The sequence below is a fragment of the Suricata suricatta genome, chromosome 5, assembly GCF_006229205.1.
Source record: "Suricata suricatta isolate VVHF042 chromosome 5, meerkat_22Aug2017_6uvM2_HiC, whole genome shotgun sequence".
Classification (NCBI taxonomy): Eukaryota; Metazoa; Chordata; class Mammalia; order Carnivora; family Herpestidae; genus Suricata; species Suricata suricatta.
The window spans coordinates 49,638,817-49,649,397 of NC_043704.1; positions in this window are offsets into that span (position 1 = coordinate 49,638,817).

Genomic DNA, 10,581 nt, shown 5'->3' on the forward strand with positions numbered 1-10,581 from the left:
ATAAGCAGTCTCCACACCCAGCACTGAGCTCAGTTTGGGGCTTGAGGGTGAGATCAAGAGTTCGATGCTTAACCAACTGAGCTACCCAGGTGCTCCAGTTTCACATTCTCTCTCTTTTTTTTTTTTTTTAATTCATTGATGAGGCAATTCTGGTCACTGCCTTTGATTTTTATTTTTTTATTTTTCTTAAATTTCAGGTTGAACTTCTATAGAAGTAAAACATTCATAAAGGGGGGAGAGTAAAAATGATAACTACAAAAAATTTTTACTTTGAATTCAGTTTATGCAATCAGCACCCTTTCAGAACAAGAGACAGAACATGGCCAGCACACCAGAATCTCCCCTAATGCTTTCTCCAAGCCATGCCTCTGCTCTCCAAAGAAATGATCCTGACCTCTAACACTATATATTAGCTTTAATACTTTTGAACTTGACATCAATAGAATCACACAATATATAAATTTAAGTTTAATGGCAAGAGCTGTAAAGGGTCTGAGATTTTACCTTACTTGCAAGCTGACAAGTTAACCTGTCACAGGTTCATGGGTGCTGGGAGAAGACATGAGATCCCTGGACTAGAGAAAAGGATGTTTTCACTCATAGAGCAGCAAACAACATGAGCATCAGCATATTTGTGTCCATTCCCCTTGCCCCTCAAGTCCCACAAGAATGATGCAGATGTGTCCAAATGGCTGCCTGCACAAACAGTGGATTGCAGGACAGGAACTCCAGCTGAAGTGACCTGATCTTTTAACTGGATAATAAGCATGCTTACCCTTTGCTCTGGAGGCAGACAGTATCTCTCTGTTCGAAGGCTGTTTGCTATGCAAATATCCTGAAATAAAGGACTTTGAGAAAGAATTAGAAAGATCTACTTCTTTTTATCAAAACTAGATTATCTGCCATGAGAGAAAAAGCTTCAGAAAGTTTCCTTTTGAGAGGTCTGTTGACTGAGAAAAAGCTCAATGCACTAAGAAAATGGTCACAGCAAACAAAACTGACTGATAAGAATTTAAGTTCTACCTTTCCCCAAAGTGGTCTTTTTGGCTCTGCTGTGCTACACAGCCTGAGACACAGGTCCTAGAGCATTGGAGGGCCCCCTGGATTTTTGGGTCCCAGAGGAATAGAAGGATTAAGCTGTGGTCTCAGGGACCTGGAGTCATATGTGGGTCTGATTCAGCTTTCAAAGCAGCCATACCCCAAAGCCCCAAGTCACAGTAGGATATTTGCAAGTCATCTCTCTTTAAAAGTTTCATTGTATTTTGTAAAACCTTTAAAGACTCATTTGGTTGAGCATCAGACTCTTGATTTCAGCTCAGGTCATGATCCCAGCATCATGGGATCAAACCTTGTGTCAAGCTTCACACTGAGCATGGAGCCTGCCTCAGATTCTCTGTCCTTCTCCCTTTGCCCTTCTCCCCTGCTAGCATTCTAAACAAAAACAAAGTTTACCTTGTTACTTAAATGATTCTACAGCTGCTCTTATTGAATTGTGACAGAATTATATTTCATAAAAACACTGTTTTTGAACATAGCTAATTTAAATACAATCCTTGTGAATGTTTCTTTTTCATTGCATCTGCTAGAATTAAGTAGTATTTGTATTATATTTTGATTGGATTAACTGGCTCACTGATACATAAACATAATTACAATATGACACAGCCATATAGAGACATTTGAGCAAAAAATATTCATCTAGGCTGCGAGTTAGTATAAGAAATCTGTAAAGATAACTAAATATGTACTTCAACAAATTTTGATGAGTGCTAAAAATAACACAGAAATAACTTTAAAAACAAACTTATCACCATCCCCAAACCTATTAGCATTTTTATTAGTTTATTAATTTCATTCATAAATTAAATTAAGGGGGTTGACAATTTACAATTTCATTTCTTGTTTTATAATTTTGATTTAATCTTTGTAATTTTGTTTCTGATATTCTTTGCTATTTAAATTGGTTTTTATGGGAGAGGGCAAGATGGGGGAGAAGTAGGGAGTCCCCTAACTCCTGCCTACATCTATCAAACAAAGAAGGGCAGAATCCAAAAGACCACAAGAGTAGGGGAGGAAAAGAGACAGAGTTCACTAAGAAGACAGCCTCATAGGTGCCTCATTGAGAACTGGGAAAGATAAAAACAACCAAGACACAGAAGCACGGAGGGGAGGGAGCACCCTCTGCAGAGAGACAAAGGGAAGAAAGTGGCCGAAACTGCTCTTAACAACTGTCCCTAGAAAAGAGAAAAACCTCAACCAGCGAAAGAGAGGGATCTTATCATCCCATCTCTAACCACAAGGCGTTCACAGAGAGATACTATCTCTAACTGCAGAGGCTTCTTTGGGCTGTGTGCTCTGGGCCCAGAAATCCATCCAGTATGGACTGTATGCAAAGGACTCAATAGGCATCAGGAGAAACTGCTCCCCTACTTGATCCCCAGCAAGGAAGGGCCCCGGCCTGGGATTCCAGGGTTACCTTTCAGCCACCATCATTACTGCACATGGAGTAAGAGCTGAAAACGAGACTGGGGGTGGGACATAGAGCAATGCTCACCTTGGCTATGCCAAGAGCAGAGTAAGATCAGATCCAAAAGAGTGATTACAAAACTTGGTTTGAGAAGGAACTGGGGGGGGGGCACCGTTTTTCTCCCCACAACCACCAAGGTGGGGCCTCAGGGAGCAGACCCAGAGACCCTCAGTGCAGGCGAGATCCGCCTACACGAAACCACACCCATCTGCCTTGCCTAGCTGCTTTGTTACCAGAGCTGGTTGGATGCTGTGGAAACAGCCCAGCCCCTCTCCCCAAAACCAGCACTGATGTATTGCTGTGATTAACTCTAGATCAATTCTTGCAATTCAGATATATCTCCCTTATCTCATTCTTATCTTTTCCCCTCCCCTGCAGTGGGTATTCTGGTTATAGGTTTGCTTAAACAGTCATATCCAATTCATTCTCTCTCTTTTTTATACTTTTTTAATATTTTATTTATTTTTGATACAGAGAGAGACAGAGCATGAACAGGGAGGAGTGAGAGAGAGGGAGACACAGAATCAGAAGCAGGCTCCAAGCTCTGAGCTGTCAGCACAGAGCCCGACATGGGGCTTGAACCCACTAACGTGAGATCATGACCTGAGCCGAAGTCCAACGCTTAACAGACTGAGCCACTCAGGAGCCCCTAATTCACTCTCTTGAAATATATTCTACACCTCCCTCATTACCTTCCTTTCTCTCTGAAATAATCAGCCTATATAATTTCTCAGGGTAACATTATCCAGGTCAAAGTTCAATTTCTCTTTCTTTCCACCTGTGTCACTTCTCTTTGTATATGCTCTTCCATCAGCACTGCCACTACCCTGTTCTTTATTTATAACTGGGATCTCTGGCATTCTGCTTTTAAACTGCCCTTTGTCTTTTTTTCCTCTCCCTTTTGGTTTGCCTGTTTTTTTCATTTGTTTGTACATTTGTGTGCTTTTGTTCCCTATATGTTTGTCTGTCTGTTTTCCATCCCAGGGCTACCTCAACAAACAAGCCAAAGTACACGTGGTCGAGAATCCCAAATATCACTACGAGTAGGGAAATAAAGTAACCAAAGGCACAACTAGAGAGACCAAGGGAACCCACTGAAAGAACACTTCCTGAATGGACAGATCCCGGAGAGTCAATGAGAATCCTTTAATATAGCAATACTCACAGGTGGAGAGCACATAACAGTTCTTTTTAAACTGACAAGAGACAGAAAACGAGCCAAAATTATGAAACAAAAACACTCTCCTCTAAAGAAATTCCAGGAGGATGTCACAGCTACAGAATTGGTCAAAACAGATATAAGCAACATAACAGAGCAAGAATTTAGGACGATTGTCATAAAATTAACTGCTGGGCTTGAAAAAGGCATGGAAGACATCAGAGAAGCTTTGCTACAGAGACTATGCAGCTTGTCAATAGTTCTGATCAATGAAAAAATGCTATAAATGAGGTGCATAATAAAATGGAGGCAACCACTGCAGGAACTGAATAGTCAGGGAAAAGAATAGATGAATTAGAAGACACAACTATAGAAAAGGAGACAACTGAGAAAAAGGGAGATAAATTGGTCCAAGAACACGAAAGGAGAATTTGAGAACTGAGTGATACAATCAAAGGGAACAATATCTGTATCATAGGCATTCCTGAAGAAGAAAGAGAGAAAGGGGCTAAAGCAATACTTGAAAAACTTATAGCCAAGAACTTCCCCAATCAGTAGAAGGACACAGACACTGAAATCCAAGAGGCACAGAGAACCCCCTCAGATCTACCTCGGCCTTCTGCACAATATATCAGAATGAAACTAGCAAAATATAAGGTTAAAGAGAATTCTGAAAGCAGCTACGGATAAAAGGGCAAAGGGAAACCTATCAAAGTAGTTGCAGACCTCTCTACTGAAAGTTGGCAGGCCACAAAGGAATGGTAGAAAATCTTCAATGTGATGAACAGGAAAAATATGCAGCCAAGAATCCTTTATCCAGCAAGCCTGCCATTCAGAATAGAAGGAGAGAGAAAAGTTTTCCCAAATAAACAAAAATTGAAAGAATTCATTACCACTAAACCAGCCATACCAGAAATCCTAAGGGGAACTCTGAGGGCAATGTTGCTAGGAACACAAGGTACCAGAGACATCACTACAAGTATGAATCCTACAGAGAACACAATGACTCTAAACCCATATATTTCAAATATAACACTGAATGTAAATAGACTAAAGGCTTCAACCAAATGACTTAGGGTAGCAGAATGGATAAAAAATTAAATTCCATCTATTTGCTGTCTACAAGAAAGTCATTTAAGACCTGAGGACACCTTGAGATTGAACATAAGGGGATGGAGAAATATCTATCTTGCGACTGGAAGTTAAATAAAAGCCAGAGTGGCCATACTTATATCAGACAATCTGGACTTTAAAGGACCGGCAGTAACAAGAGATGAAGAAAGGCATTATACAATAATTACAGGGTCTATCCATCAGGAAGAGCTAACAATTATAAACATCTACACAACAAATTCAGAAACATCCAAATACATAAAACAATTAATCACAAACAGAAACAATCTTATTGATAAGAATGTGCTAATTGCAGAGGATTATAAGACTCACTCCACATTCAGCAATGGATAGATCAATCAGACAGAAAATCACTAAAGAAACAATGGACCTGAACAACACGTTGGACCAGATGAATTTGACATATGTATTTCGAACTCTACATCCTGAGGCTATGGAATTCACTTTCTTCTCTTGTGTGCCTGGTACATTCTCCAATATACTGCACATACTGGGTCATAAAGCAGCCCTCCATAAATATAAACAAATTGAGATCATACCATGCACACTTTCAGTTCACAATGCTATAAAACTTGAAATCAATCACAGGAAAAAGTCTGGAAAACCTCCAAAAATATGGAGGTTAAAGAACACCCTACTAAAGAATGAATGGGCCAATCAGACAATTACAGAAGAAATTAAAAAATACATGAAAACAAATGAAAATGAAAATAAAACAATCCAAACTCTTTGGGATGCAGCAATGGCAGCCCTAAGAGGCAAATTTATTGCAATCCAGGCCTATTTCAACAAACCAGAAAAACCAAAAATACAAAAATCTAACAGTACAGCTAAAGAAACTAGAAGGAGAGCTGCAAGAGCACCTCAAACCCAGCAGAAAAAGAGAATAATAAAGATCAGGGCAGAAATAAACAGTATGAAATCCAAAAAACCAATTGAGCAGATCAATGAAACCAAGAGATGATTTTTTGAAAAAATAAATAAAATTGATAAACGTCTAGCCAGATTTCTCAAAAAGAAAAGAGAGAACACCCAGATAGACAAAATCGCGAATGAAAATGGATCTGTTACAATCAGTCCCTCAGAAATACAAGCGATTATCAGGGAATACTATGAAAAATTATATGCCAACAAACTGGACAACCTAGAAGAAATGGACAAATTCTGAAACACACATGCATTAACAAAATTCAAATGGGAAGGGATAGAAAATCTGAACAGACTCATAACCAGTAATGAAATTGAATCAGTTATCAAAAATCTCCCAAAAATAAGAGCCCTGGGCCAAGTGGCTTGCATGGGGAATTTGACCAGACATTCAAATCAGACCTAATATCCAATGTTCTCAAGCTACTTGAAAAAATAGAAATAGAAGGAAAACTTCTGGACTCATTCTATGAAGCAAGCATCCCTTGATTCCCAAACCAGACAGAGACCTACCAAAAAAATAGAAGTACAGGCTAATATCCTTGATGAGTATAGATGCAAAAATACTCAACAAGATACTAGCAAATTGAATTCAACAACATATAAAAAGAACTATCCCTTATGATCAAGCATGATCAAGTGGGATTCAATCCAGAGTTACAGGACTGATTCAATATTTGCAAATCAATCAATATGATACATCACATAAACAAAAGAAAAGATTAAAACCATATAATCCTATTGATAAATGCAGATAAAGAATTTGATAATATATAGCATCCTTTCATAATAAAAAACTTCAAGAAAGTAGGGATAGAAGGAACTTACTTAAACGTCATAAAAGCCAGTTAATAAAAGCCCAAAGCTAATATCATCCTCAATGGGGAAAAACTGAGAGCTTTCCCCCTGAGATCAGGTACATGACAGGGGTGCCCACTCTCACCACCATTGTTTAACATAATGCTGGAAGGCCTAGCATTTGTAATCAGACAACAATAAGAAATGAGAGGCAACAAAATTTGCGATGATAAAGTCAATCTTCCACTTTTTGCAGATAACATGATACTCTACATGGTACACCTGATAGACTCCACAGGAAGCGTACTAGAACTAATCCATGAATTCAGCAAAGTCGCAGGGGACAAAATCAACCTACAGAAATCGGTTGCATTTCTACACACCAAAAACGAAGCAACAGAAAGAGGCATGAAGAGACTGATCCCATTCACAATTGCAGAAACACACACACACACACACACACACACACACACACACACACACACATAAAATACCTAGGAATAAACCTAACTAAAGATATAAAAGATCTGTATGATGGAAACTATAGAAAACTTACAAAGGAAATTGAAGAAGACACAAAGAAATGGAAAACACTCCATGCTCTTGGATTGGAAGAATAAACACTGTTAAAATGTCATTATTACCCAAAGCAATCTACACATTCAATGCAATCCCCATCAAAATTGAACCAGCATTCTCAAAGCTAGAAGATCCTAAAATTTGTAAGGAGCCAAAAAAGACCCCAAATAGCCAAAAAAAAAAAAAAAATATTGAAGAAGAAACCAAAACAGGAGTCATCACTATCCTAGACTTTAGCCTCTACCACAAAGCTGTCATCATCAAACAGTATGGTATTGGCACAAAAACAGACACATAGACCAGTGGAATAGAATAGAGAGTCCAGAACTGGACCCACAAGTGTATGGCCAATTAATCTTTGACAAAGCAGAAAAGGGTATCCAATGAAAAAAGACAACCTCTTTAACAGATGGTGCTGGGAGACCTGGACAGAACATGCAGAAGAATAAGGCTAGACCACTTTCTTACACCATACACAAAAATAAACTCAAAATGGATGAAGGACCTAAATGTGAGACAGGAAACCATCAAAACTCAGGAGGAGAAACCAGGAAACAACCTCCTCGACCTCAACCACAGCAATTTCTTACCTGACACATCCCCAAAGGCAAGGGAATCAAGAGCAAAAATGAACTCTTGGAACCTCATCAAGATGAAAAGCTTCTGCACTGCAAAGGAAACATCAAGAAAACTAATAGGCACCCCACAGAATGGGAAAAGATAGTTGCAAATGACCTAACAGAGTAAGGGCTAGTATCCAAAATCTACAAGGAACTCACCCAAATTCCACACCCGAAAAACAAATAATCCAGTGAAGAACTAGACACTTCCTCCAAAGAAGATATCCAGATGGCCAACAGACACATGGAACAATACCCACCATCACTCATCATCAGGGAAATACAAATCAAAACCACACTGAGATACCAAGTCATGCCAGTCAGAGTGGCTAAAATGAATAAATCAGGAGATTATAGATGCTGGCAAGGATGTAGAGATGGGCACCCTCCTCACTGTTGGTGGGAATGTAAACTGGTGCAAGCCACTCTGGAAAACAGTGTAGAGGTCCCTCAAAGAAATTAATGATAGAACTCCCCTATGACCCAGCAAGAGCACTGCTAGGGATTTACCCAAGGGATAGAGGAGTACTAATGCATAAGGGTACATGTACCCCAATGTTCATAGCAGCACTTTCAACAATAGTCAAATCATGGAAAGAGGCTAAGTGTCCATCAACTGATGAATGGACTAAGAAGATGTAATTTATATATACAAAGGAATACTACATGGCAATGAGAAAGGATGAAATCTGAGCATTCATGCAACAAGGATGGAACTCAAGGGAGTCATGCTAAGTGAAATAAATCAGGGGAAGAAGGAGAGATACCATATGTTTTTGCTCATAAATGGAACAGGAGAAACTTAACAGGACCATGTTGGAGGGGAAGGGGGGAAAATGGTTGGGGAGATGGAGGGATGCAAACTATGAGACTCTTGAATACTGAGAACAAACTGAGGGCTAATGGGGGGGTATGGAAGGGGGGTGATGGGCATGGAGGACGGCACACTTGTGGGGACGAGCACTGAGTGTTTATATGGAAACCAACTTGACAATAAACTATAAAAGAAATAAATAAATTGGTTTCTGAATTCTAATAGTTAACTTTTTTTAAATACATAGGATTAAACTTTAATTATACATATCATATGCCCTTATAAAGTCCTAATCCTTATGCCCATTATCTCCAATGAAATTCTTCACTACCCAAGAAATCAGCAACTCATTGACTCTTCTCCACAATCCTATAACAAAAAGTGGCATCTGGTTTGTCCTTCAGAAACTTCTCATTTAAAGTTTCTTACCTTTTTTCTTAACTATGACATAAGACTGGACTAATGACAATCAGCCTACAATCACATTAACTGTAGAGGCTTTCATTCGATATGTTGAAAATTAGTGTGGGCAATCGCAGGCATGGCTGTCAAAGGCCTTAACACAGTTAAACAGCTTTGGTAGATTTTAATTAAATATTTGCTATTAGCAGCATTTGCTATATTATTGAATACCTAGTGGAAACAGGAATTTTATATATAAATTTTACCCAATAATACACATGCACACATATCATTATTGCTGTTCATATATAATACACATGCATGCAAATACACATGTAATAATTATATTGCACATAAGTACCTGAATGTTACATCTACATGTACACATGTAACACATGTATACACTCACATATACAAAAAATACACATATGCCCTTATAAATATACATATATACCTGCACATATAATAAAAAACAAGTAGATAATTATAATTTTAAAAATTCGTATGAAGTTTTTAACTGGGTATTTTTCAGGTTGTCAAGTCTTTCAGATAATTCACAAATTAAAAACGAAAGGCATAATAAGACACATTTTCCTGAAACTTCAATATTAAAATTTGCACACCAAATATGAGAAGTACTTGCTAGCTCTTTATAATCTTAGGGAATTATATAAGTAATACAACACATCATTTCCTTTGCAAGGATTCAAATTTCATCATTAAGTTTTCTTCTATTTCAATTGCTTGGCTGTTTTTTCAAAAATATTTTTAAGTGCATACAGATGAAGTGTTTAATTCTGTCAGTATTCCATGGCATTTAAACTCCTGAACAGTCTCATAGGAAGGATTTTTCCTAATTTTAAAAAATGAGTTATATAGTTTTGTCTAAGTTCTGAAAATACTGTTTTGTACCCATAAACATAGAACCTGGTCTTTGCCCTTTTATTAGTAACATTATGACTTTCCAATGACCATCACCTTTAAAAATATACTTGAGTTTACAAAAGATCAGATGGCCTTTGCCCACCGACGTGGTTTACCACAACCAGGTCGACCACATCCCCATGGGGTATTGTGGCAGCAAATTCTGGGCCAGCCACCAGATTCATACAATGAAGTTTAATTAATAAATCAGGCTTGCTAAGCCTGATTCTTAATACTAAGAACATGAACCATATGTTTACGATATATGAATAATGAAAAGACATTAATTATTGCTATTGATTATTACCCAGAATTTTAATGTTGATACAAGTAAATGAATACTCAAAACATAATTTCACCATGTCCAATGGTAGATAGGACTCAACATTTTTTGAGAGACGGAATTTTGTGATTTATATATAACAGGAACAACACTTATAATTATTCCTTAGATGATTAAGAATAATAATTTCATATGCTATAAGTAACATGCATGTATATATATGTGAATATATATACTATACATACAAGTTTAGACTGGAAGCTGCCATTTACTATTGACATTTTGAGGATTTTATTCACATCAATTTATTGGGAAGTTTATATTCTTGTTTAGTAGAGTTATGATAGAGTCATGGTTAATTTTATGTGTCAATTCAGCAGGGCCCGAGGGTGCTAAGCTATTTGGTCAAACATT